An 11,361-nucleotide genomic window follows, 5' to 3' on the forward strand; every position below is an offset into this window, starting at 1 on the left:
TTTTTCATTGTTACAACTCTATAGTTTTCATATTTATTGCTCATTTTTACAAATCTATACAAATGTAGAGTTCACAAAGGTATGCAACTATTTGTGTGGCTGAACTGAAGTGTTCACCAAACATTTGAATTGATATTTATTGTTCATTTTTAGAGCTCTAGTTAGCACTGATATTTATTCTTCATTTTTACAAATCTGTACAATGTAGAGTTCACAAAGTTATGCCACTCTTCCTACATTCATGCGCTTTTGCAACTGAGTAGCTAAACTGATGTGTTTAGTTGCAGTGGATGCTTGCATGCATGCTTTGCAGCCAGTACCATTTATTATGCTTTTGTCCCTTTGTGTTTTCTAAGATACTGGCTAAATGTGAAATTGAGTACTGTGAATGACATGAGTACATGGGTCATATATGGCTTCCAAGGTCACACTTTTTAATTTTCTTACTTGTAGTTTTGCCGTGTTTTTTTCAGGCTGGCTCAAGGCATCATGCCACATTTTCTTTTCACTGATTGACATTTCATCTCCCACTAATACCTCAAAAACAGCCCTGAAAATTGTCAACCATTTTGAAGTTTACAGATTTGTATAAGTCATCTCAGTTTGTCTTCCATTTCTACAAATCAAGTGCAATTACTCATAAATGATATTTACAGTTCACTTTCACCATACAATGTTTCTGATTGTGTTGATTCACTTTTTAAAATGTTTACAAGTTGTTATATGATGTAGTTGAACTGGACTGGGATCTAACTGCACAGGAGAAGCATTAATGATGGGATCCATGCTATTATATGTTTACCTTATCACCATTTGTCACCTAATATGCTGATGTCCCTTTGTATCTTATAAGTTTGCTCCTAAATCGTTTCGGGTAAAAGCATGCCCGAAGTGACTAGCTGCTATTTTCACATGTATTGCCCCAAAAGGAGTGTTTTTAATTGATCTATAGGTGACCTCAATACATATGATCTCAATGTTCTGTCACCTCAGCACCCAGGTTATTTGCATGGGTTCACTCTCAGTTTTGCTATCAGTCATTTTATTATATATCATAATACTGGAAATGAATTAATGACATGGTACATAATTTAATATATGTATTTGTCCATCCATTATCTGAACCGCTCATCCTACTCTCAGGGTCGTGGGGATGTTGGAGCCTGCCCCAGCAGGCCCCCCCCACACACACACACACACACACACACACACACATTCATACCTAGGGGCAATTCAGTATGGCCGATTCACCTGACCTACGTCTCTGGACTGTGGGAGGAAACCGGAGTGCCCGGAGGAAACCCACGCAGACACTGGGAGAACATGCAAATTCCACACAGAGACGATGGCCTGGGATGACCCCCAAGGATGGACAACCCCGGGGCTCGAACCCAGGACCTTCTTGCTGTGAGGCGACAGTGCAAACTACTGCGCCACCATGCCACCATATTTGTATATTTTACATTACATTACATATATTTACATATATTAAAGAAGAACACAAACACAACACAAAGAAACAACATTTGCGGTAAAAATGTGTCATTTAATATATGTATTTGTATATTTTACATATATTAAATTACTTTTTTACCACAAATGTTGTTTCTTTTTGTTGTGTTTGTGTCCTTTTCAGGTAATGCTTCAACAATATTTACAAACAGTATCTTATAACTGCTGTTAATAGCGACCGCAATGAAATCCACAACGGTTTGGGAGCTCTAAGGAAAGGCAATGGTGTTACTTAGTCGTCCTGATGCGTGCTCAATAATCCAGGTAAGAAAATCAAAGAAGGTTGAATCAGTTCATCTGGACACAACGTTTATTGACAGAAACGTTTCATCACTCATCTAAGTGACCTCTTCAGTCTCAACTGACTGCAGGTATCCCCACCCTTATAAACAATACAGTAGAATACGGTGCCTAACGACCGAAACCAACGAGCAGTTTCAAGTGCAAATATGGGTGTGGCCATTGATCATGTGTACTATTCACAGAGGTTAGGGATTGTTGCAATCACAGCATTGTAAGATGGTGACAGATGTACTCTAAGACACCCCCCCTTCAGTTCAGGGATGGTCATTCCCTCTTCACATAGATGGCCTCTTTGGCTCCCCGTTCAAACCAACATTCCTCCCTATCAGGGATGTCCACATCCTCATCATTGAAAGAGTGGCCACTGGCCTGTAGAATGGTGTAGCTAGTGGAGTCCTGGCCCGACGTGTTAGCTCTCCTGTGTTGTGCCATTCTCTTGGCCAGCATCTGTTTAGTTTCCCCGATGTACAAATCACAGCAATCCTCCTGGCACCTAACAGCGTACACTATATTGCTCTTTTTGTGCCGGGGGACCTGATCCTTGGGGTGGACCAACTTCTGGCGCAGCATGTCTTGGGGTTTGAAAGCAACTGAGATGCGGTGTTTTGAAAATAGGCATCTCAGCTTTTACGATACTCCTGCCACATATGGAATTACCACTGGTTTACGCTTTGGCAGCTGTTGTCCTTCTCCTCTCTTCGACTGGTTGGTGCACTGTTTGGGCGTCTTCCTGGCTTTGGCAATTGCCCAGTTAAGATAACCACACTTAACCCTTAACCAAGGCCTGTTTAATGTGAGATTTCTCCCCTTCCCTTCTATATGTATGTATGTATGTATATATATATATATATATACATACATACACATATACATACATACACATATATATATATGTGTGTATATATATGTGTGTGTGTGTATATGTATATATATATATATATATATAAAGAAGGAGATATAACAAGAATATATATATATATTTATATTCATATTTATATATTTGCTTCTATTTAAAATAATGTATAATTTTACAATTTTTTTAACATTTTATTTACGACTACTACTACTACTACTACTACTTTCTGCTGCTCCCGTTAGGGGTCACCACAGTGGATCATCAGTTTCCATTTCTTCCTGTCCTCTGCATCTACCTGTCACACCAGCCACCTGCATGTCCTCCCTCACCAAATCCATAAACCTCCTTTTTGGCCTTCCTCTCTTCCTCTTCCCTGGCAGCTCCATATTCAGAATCCTTCCCCCAATACACCCAGCATCTCTCTTCCACACATGTCCAAACCATCTCAGTTTTGCCTCTCTTGCTTTGTCTCCAAACCACCCAAGCTGAGCGGTCCCTCTAATATTCTCATGCCTAATCTGTCGTTCATCGTCACTGCCAAAGAAAATCTTAGCATCTTCAGCTCCTTTTATTTTTTTATTTATTATTTAATTTTAAATTGTACTTGTATGGATGGATGGATAATAACATAATATAATGCATCACTTGTGACATATATATATATATATATATATATATATATATATATATATATATATATATATATATAAATTGCTGAGTTCTTTTATCTACATCGAAGGTTTCACTGCAACATCCTGTGAATATATATATATATAATCCAGTTAGTCAAGTAAATTCTTTATGAGACAGTACAAGCCTGTTTCATGCCATAAGCAATCGTCAGCTGTCAATAAAACTACTCGAGGGAGGACAGGACACACCATCTACTGGCTCGTCATGCACATCACGTGCACACTGTCCAACGGGGAAGGGAGATGTGCAACATAAAAAAATTTCAAAAACACGTGATTGCTAACGGAGATGCAATTAAAAAATTCCAAAACATGTGATCGCTAACGGCCTAATTTGGGGGGGGGGGGGCAATTGTCTATTGTCATGATTTATTTGTAATTACAAAATAGGTGCTTATGTCTGCAACTGCTGGCCAATTTATTCCTGTTATTCAATGTGGACATATATATATATATATATATATATATATATATATATATATATATATATATATATATATATATATATATATATATATATATATATATATATATATATATATATATATATAAAACGTTGTTAAAAGCACTCAATGGTAGGGGAAGTGCTCAACAAATAAGGAGCAAAATAATCCAGGGAGTCAAGTAAATTCTTTATGAGACAGTACAAGCCTGTTTCATGCCATAAACAATCATCAGCTGTCAATAAAGCTACTGTAGATTTATTGACAGCTGATGATTGCTTATGTCATAAAACAGGCTTGTACTGTCTCATAAAGAATTTACTTGACTCACTGGATTTTTTTTTTTGCAGATTCTATAACAAGTAAAATTAGCAACAGCGATGGTAACATTTAAAATGTAAAACTCCTGTGGAATTAGTAAATATTTTAAGTGGTACAACAAACATGTGATTTTAGATTGACCTGGTTTGAGTGGCCTTTTAAAGATCGAGTTGCAAATAATTTGCATTGATTTGCACTTATGAGGAATGTGGTTTTGCTACTTGCTATGCATGTCAAAGGGGGAGAGGTCACCTGTTTTGTAACTTACTGTGTGCGTGCATGTATGGATACATACACAAGTGTGCAGGTGTGTGTATTTGTGTGTGTGTCAAAACATGTGTGCTTTTGTATCACATTCCAAAAGAGGCTTTGGGAAATTGATGCAAAAAAGGAAAGAAAAGGATGAAGGCAAGCGAGGGCATCACATGTACAAAGAACATAACATTTCAACGGAGAAACACTGATACATATATTTAAGGCTTTGCTAAGACTGAGGAATGTTTAACAAATCTGGAAAACCTTAATAACAATAAGACTTAACATGTCATACTATGATGGGCAGTTTCAGGAGTAAAATACAGACAAAACAGCCTGAAAGAAAACATTTGAGACAGGAACCGTAGGGATTTAGATTATATGGATTGGATGGCTCACAATCATCATCCATTCACACTCGTTTTTCTCTCGTCCTCCCCCAAGAACACCCAGTTCCATGTGATGAGCAGGGTGCAAACTACGGGGGAGCTTGGCTCCCCTTAATAAGACATGACCCTCTGAAAACCTGATTCGTGAAATTTTTTTGGGAGGGTCTCCAAAATATTGACAATATGCTACGCATTTCTATTCTTCTGTGTCCTCATCATCATGGATCATGCGTAAAACTAGGCTATTACTGATGCATGATTCATACATGAGGATCACTAATTCACTTTTAATGAAGATACCGGCATGCATGCAATTCTTGCCATCACCATCGAAGCGTGGCGGCGCAATCAGGAAAAAAAACTTTCTGGAAAAAAAAAATCTCGTAAGCAGCCATGCACAGAACCAACTGCGCAAAAAAAAATCTACAAACATCGTGATAGCATAGCACACAAAAGGGCTGCTGAAGCTGCAGCAACCAAGCAAATGGAGATTCTGCCGAACAAGGTACTCGAGATCAATATTCCAAGTTAGTGGAAGAAACAGCAGCTTCATTCAGAGCCGCCTATGGTGGCCAAGGAAAGGCTGGCTTAGGAAAAAATCCCTCCTTTGATGAAGCTTCAGGAGCCCAGTGGTGCAAAAGCACAACAACAAACAATGCAAAACATGAAGAAAAAAAACAAACACCATTCTCTTGAGTGATACCTGAGGCAGTATTGGGTATTTTGGTGATGTAGTGAATTAAAATGTCATACCAATCCATACCAATGTGTCCAGAAATCGTGGGAAGACCAAAAAGACATCTGCTGATTTGTCTGCATCATTGGCCATTGCTTGGCGATAAATGAAGGTAGTTTTCACCTTCTCACGGACAGTGTTTTCATCAGCAGAGTATCTCAAAACAGCAATGGCTGCTTCCACGTCCTCGTCAGTTGGCACTTCAGCACTGGTGAAGGGTTGCTGACTACAGCCTGGCCTACCAACTTAAGACAAAAGACAATTTGATGGCCTCCTGCCTGCACAATTCACAGCTCATGATATCATTATTATATTAGTCAGTAAGAACAGGATAAGAGGTTGGATAATGGATGGATGGCTGGACTATTTTTTTTTTAAATTATTTCAAACGTTAAAACATTTAAAATGTATGGTAAAAGAAAACAAAAGAGAAAAAAATCAAAACAAGCAAAGAATATATACATCAAACGTTTTTTTTTTAATCTCGGCAGTTCGAAAAGGAGTAGGCAGAAGTAAAAAAAACCTTTTCTAGTCCTACCCCCTTTTTCTATTTTAGTATTTCAACAGTGAACTGTGCGATTTAAATGAAAACTCAATCATCTCCCACCAGTGACCATGACGTCTATCTAGTAAACCATACAAAGATCATTCATTCAACACAACAAGAACAAAGCAAGTGCAGAGCAACATCAAAACAACTCAAGAACAACTCACACAAGATGTCACAGCTCCACCCCATATCTGTTCAACATATTATTTTTTTTAAAGAGTCTTTTAAATTTGATTATTGATTCACGTTTTCATATCATCACTGCAATTATTCCATATCTTGACACCTTTGGTTGTGACACAATGATATTTTTCATTTGTCCTTACTGGGTTTTGTTTAACCATACATATTCCTCTCAGGTCATAATTACTTTACCTCAACTGGAACAACCCCTGGATACTGTTGGGTACTTTATGATTTAACACTTTGTACATGATTTGAGCAGTTTTAAAGTCCACCAGATCTTTGAATTTTAGTGTTTTTAGTTTGACAAAGACTTGGTTTGTTGGTTCTCTGCAGTTGGCCTTGTTTACTATCCTTATGGATCTTTTTTGAATACTAAAGATTGAATCTCTGTTGGTTTTATATGTGTTCCCCCACACTTCCACACAGTAGGTGATGTATGGAAGTATGAGGGAACAGTACAAGGTGTAAAGTGAAGCTTGATTTAGAAGATCTTTGACTTTGAATAGTATTGCAATTGATTTGGATACTTTGGCCTTGGTATAATTTATATGTGGTTTCCAACATAATTTATTGTCCACTATTACCCAAGAAATTTAATTTCAGTCACTCTTTCTATTTCTACATTGTTAATCATGAGTTTCTTGATTGAGTTAATTTTACGGTTACCAAAGATTATAAATTTTGTTTTACTTAAATTCAATATTAGTTTGTTAGCATCAAACCACGGCTTTAACTTCATCAGTTCCTTTTCCACTATATCCAGGAGTTGATCCAGATGATCCCCACAACAAAATAAATGTGTGTCATCAGCAAATAAAATGGCTTTCAGAGATTCAGACACTTCACAAATATTGTTTATATACAGAATAAACAGTAATGGTCCCAACACTGAGCCCAGGGGGACCCCACATGTGACCTTCAGTAGGTGAGACTTGATGAAGTTTTGTAATTCAACATATTGATATCTGTCTTTTAGATAGCTGGTTAACCAGGAGAGTGCGGTTCCCCTAATTCCATATGATTGTAGTTTTTTCAGTAATAATTCATGGTCTACGGTTTCAAATGCTTTTTTTAGATCCAGAAATACCCCTATTGCACATTTATCGTTTTCTCTTGCCATTGTTATTTCATCTACAAATTCTATGAGTGCAAATGAAGTTGTTCTGTTTGCTCTAAAACCATATTGCTGTATTCTTGAAAAGTATATTTTTTCTAGTATTTTTGAGAACTGTGGAAGCAAGGAAACAGGTCTGTAATTTGAAAGGACGTGTTTATCACCAGACTTATAGATTGGTATAACTTTGGCTGTTTTCATTTTGTCTGGAAAAACACCAGTTTGTAGGGATTGGTTACAGATGTGAGACAAAGGTTTTGCAATGCATTCGATGATATTTTTGACCATAAACATGTCTATTCCATTCCAGTCAGTGGACTTCTTGTTCTTTAAATTTTTAACTGTGTCAATAATTTCTTTTTCATTTGTTCCCCTTATAAATATGGATTCTTTAACAGACGTTGTAACTGATAAGTGAACTTACCTTTGGGGGATGTGCTTCCTGTGGCACCTCTTTCCCTTGCAGTTTTTCTTTGTATAGTCTTCAATCGCCATGCCAGGTATCCAGACCACTGTCTTGATCGTAGTAATGTTCCTATGTTATTACATATAAACATATATGCAAATGAAGATGTCTGTGAATGTTCTCATTCATCCAGGTCATAGAGATCCAAAGGAATTGAATCAAGTGCAACTGGACTTGGTTATATATCCATGAAGACGTCTTCACGGATATATAACCAAGTTGCACTTGATTCAATTCCTTTGGCTATACAAATGAATAATATAAACATTTCAAAGAGTGAATATGTGCATTATGTTGCAATGACACTTTTACTTACATATCCATGTTGTGAATATGGGTCGTCCAGATAAGGAAATAATGCAACTACCCCTTGTGCATACATCACCCTTATGCTTTTTTGGGGGGATGTCCTAGGGAAGCTATATGAATTCAATGATGATACCATCATACTCAATTGGCATCAGACAACACATAATTAAAATAATTACTAATTGTAAAATACTAACAATATTTCTTTGTACCCTAATCATATGCTTAATGCTTACACATGTGCTTCTGTCATCTCAGCAGCAAGAATGTTGTCATCTGTCATCTCTCGACGTTTTGGTTTCTCCATACTCTTGCATAATGCCTTCACCACCAGATTTGATTTTAGGATTTTTTTCAATCACCTTTAACTGGAATAAAAATGTGCTTTCAGTAATTTCAAAATCATATGTAAAATTAAAATTGAAAAATAATCAGCTAAAGAACACTCTCCACCATATGAAACAACATTCAGATTAGATTTAACAGTAATTCCTACTACCACTTTTGCCTCAGTTTATTCGGCATGGCCTTTTAGGTTGGCTTACTTCACCAGTGGCTGCTTCCTCATGAGGGTCACACCCAAATAAGTTCAGAAGAAGATGTCATCAGATCTGACAGAGGATGACGATGACTGAGAGGCACCTGTGCATTATGAAATTTGTGCAAAATAGAAACATATCACATAGAGGTGTTACATTTGAGGATTTAAAAAAAAAACGTAAAAAATCACATGTTCAATCCATGTGTATAAAATCTTTAGCATTTTAAATGGTCTCATACTAACCAAACCTTTCAGCTTAATAATAAACTAATTTGTTAAGTGTCTGAATGATAACCAAGTTCTTCATTGCCTAGAGTGACCCGGAAGGTTCCGGTGACCCCTTTGCAATTTCTTCAAAGACCTCTAAGTCAACTTCTGGTCATACACCTTGATGTCAGGCTGTCTTCCTTCTGGCATGTTGAATTTTAGGAACACTGGTAAAGAAAAATAAAAAAGAAACAAAGAAAGAAAAAGGAAAAAAAGCAAATTGCAGAAATTATGTGTTCTGGTCATTTAGTGGAACATGTCTACTTTATATCAGTTAGGGCTGCAATTTAACCAGCCACAGGCACCATTAAACATATCACCCTATTCCAAAGTTTGAATGGCTGTGTATTCCATTCCCAAGAAGAATTAAGGGTCCATAATTATTTTAGTTAGCCTCATGTCTTCACAAAATACTGACGAAAGATGAGGAAGGCATAACCCATCCTCTTTTGATTTTATATTGCTATTTTTTGAAGATATAAAGCTCATAACAAATTTTTTTAAAAATGATTGTGGACTCAATTAGTTCCCATGAGTTGGAAAGTCATGGTAAACCAATAAATATAATCAATAGATATAAAGTCCAGCAAAAAATGATAGTGGACTCAATTAGTTCTCATGAGTTGGAAAGTCATGGTAGATCAAACTTTGTGACAGGGTGGAATATTACTTTAAGCTAATGTACGCACCGTCTCTTAAGAGAGCAACAGATGTCAGCTCAGACAGTTTAACATACTTTTGCTCTTCTCCAAACTGAACTTGCAGCAACATGTTGCTTCTGTTAAAAAAAGAAAACAAAAAACAATCCAAAATCATCATTAACACAATCAAACCAACTAAAGTTACCTCCGCTTCTCTCAGTACTGTTCTGCAAAGTAGAGACATCACCGTTTAATGTTGGACGTCTAGAATAGGCTACACTGGTGGAATATGATTAAGTTATTCCCTGGAACCACAAATGGTGAACTGTAATATGAGCAAAGCAGACGCGTCCCGTTAGCTGCCAACTGCTATTCATGTAATTCACCCTGTACTTCTTGGGGGTCGTCCCAGGTCATCCCCTGTGTGGAGTTTGCATGTTCTCCCCGTGTCTGCGTGGGTTTCCTCCCACAGTCCGAAGACATGTAGGTCAGGTGAATCAGCTGCATTAAATTGTCCCTCGGTGTGAATGTGTGTGTGTGTGTGGGCCCTGTAATGCACTGGCAGCCTGTCCTGGGTGTCTCCCCACCTGCCGCCCAATGACCGCTGGGATAGGCTCCAGCATCCCTGAAACCCTGAGAGCAGGGTAAGCAGTTTGGATAATGGGTGGATTGATATATTGCATCAGATGTAATATGATAACAAAAACATACAAAATGATTTAATACAAAATGGTAGGAGCAATTGAGATCGAGAAATAACACATTAATTAATTAACTGACTAATTGATAATTACACACATACATACACATGCAAATTTGGGAGACAGGGTGTCTCGTGGTCTTCTGGATGTACTGCATGACTTCAGTTAGGCTGTATTATCTATGGTTATGTAGGTATTCTCTGGCTTTGCAGGCCTAAAAACCACAACCTTCAGACTGCCAAATTATCCATGACATGGCGAGCTGTGTGAGCACGTGTGAGAGTAAATGTAGGGCCGTATGCTGTGCGGCGTTAGCACCTTTGCATGTGCGTCTCTCAGAGCCATGTCTATGGTGTGATGGACAGGGAGTGTGCCGTGTGTGTTGTTTGTTTGTGACCTGGTAAAAAGGCAGACAATGGAAAAGTGTTGTTTAACAGCCCTGTAGGCTAGACAGTTCGACGCATTCCTGAAGTGGGACTTAAGCCTCCTGGGTTACCAGGTTTCATAGTGTGTGTGTGTGGCCAGTGGAGGAAGCACTGCAGGGGGGGAGGAACAATCAGCTCACCCCAACACCTCACTGGGCCCCGGTCCCTACGTACACAAAAGATCCCAGAGCTCACTGCTAATGGAGGTGATCAATGCCCCATCTCCCCCTATAAAGTTGCCCTGCAATATAACACAGTTGCAAAAAGTATTTTCACTCACACTAGGGCAAATAACAAGTTGCGGATATTTTAAGAATCTTTTTTTTAGATGCTTCAAGACAATTTAAAAGATTTTTAGATTTTATTTACATTTATTTATTCAATTTTTATTTATTAAAATTTATTAATTATTTAAATCTATTAAAATTTTAAGATTTTTTTTTTCTTAACCGTTGCTCCAGAGGATGGGGGTAGCTAAAACCACAGGTTAGATAGAATGTTCTGCATACATCCACACAAATGCACACTGTTTTGTTTTTTTTACTTTTTCTTTTTCTTTAGAGGTCCATGTATGTACCGCAGGGACCCTATAACAGCATTGCGTCTCCTCCCATAAGGCTGATTGGTCTGTACCATATGATGTGGCAACATTTT

Source organism: Lampris incognitus, chromosome 12, assembly GCF_029633865.1.
Source record: "Lampris incognitus isolate fLamInc1 chromosome 12, fLamInc1.hap2, whole genome shotgun sequence".
NCBI classification, from domain to species: domain Eukaryota; kingdom Metazoa; phylum Chordata; class Actinopteri; order Lampriformes; family Lampridae; genus Lampris; species Lampris incognitus.